Raw genomic sequence first — 905 nt, 5'->3', positions numbered from 1 at the left:
CACCTCCGTCTTCTTCTTCCTGAGGGTCCATTTAACCTTAACTCTCAGTTTGTAGATGCATATACACCCATGTACACACACACACCTCGACCACACCCTGAAACACAGGAGCTATTAGGGTGAATTAGGGTTAAAACTGAACTTGTTTTCTGGAACTCTAAGAGCGACACCTGTTACCGGGCCGCGTGCACACCGTAACGGTTTTAACCGACGTTTGTCCAATACAAAAGTACTTCAGAATGTTCAAATTTCTATCCAAATAACACCTACCGCGAGCGGCCCACCTGGAGCAGTCAACTGTTAATTATCAACATAGAAGGGTTAAATGGCCTAGGCAACTCTACATCCTGACATTGTAAATGATAAAGAAGAATATAAACACTGCTCGCGCGCGCTTGTGTTTATATGTGTGTGTGTACATACTCGTGTGTGTGTGTGTGTGTGTGTGTGTGTGTGTGTGTGTGTGTGTGTGTGTGTGTGTGTGTGTGTGTGTGTGTGTGTGTGTGTGTGTGTGTGTGTCCGCGAGCTTGTGTTCGTACGTGCGTGTGTATGTGTGCATGTTCGTGCGTATATGTGCGTGCGTGTGTGTGTGAGAGAGACAGAAAGAAGGAGAGATAGAGAGAGCGCACATGTGTATTTTTAAAGTTAGCTTGACCATATTTGGGCAACTGCGGAGTACGTACAAACACTACTCGCCTTGTCCTCCTCCTCCTCCTCCTCCTCCTCCTCCTCCTCCTCCTCCTCCTCCTTCTCCTTTTCCTCAGACTTCTTACGCCTTACTCCTTACCGCATTTCTCGCGTCTTACGGCCATACTCCTGCCGAGACGCTCTTGATCTGGCTGCCCCGCCCCTCGCAGCCTGCCCGTAGCGTCGCGTTCCGTCGCGTCGCGTCGCCGTACAGCTAT

The sequence above is a fragment of the Oratosquilla oratoria genome, chromosome 22 (genome assembly GCF_046742065.1).
Source record: "Oratosquilla oratoria isolate Oo_2021 chromosome 22, ASM4674206v1, whole genome shotgun sequence".
NCBI classification, from domain to species: Eukaryota; Metazoa; Arthropoda; class Malacostraca; order Stomatopoda; family Squillidae; genus Oratosquilla; species Oratosquilla oratoria.
Note: the sequence above shows the minus strand (reverse complement) of the source record.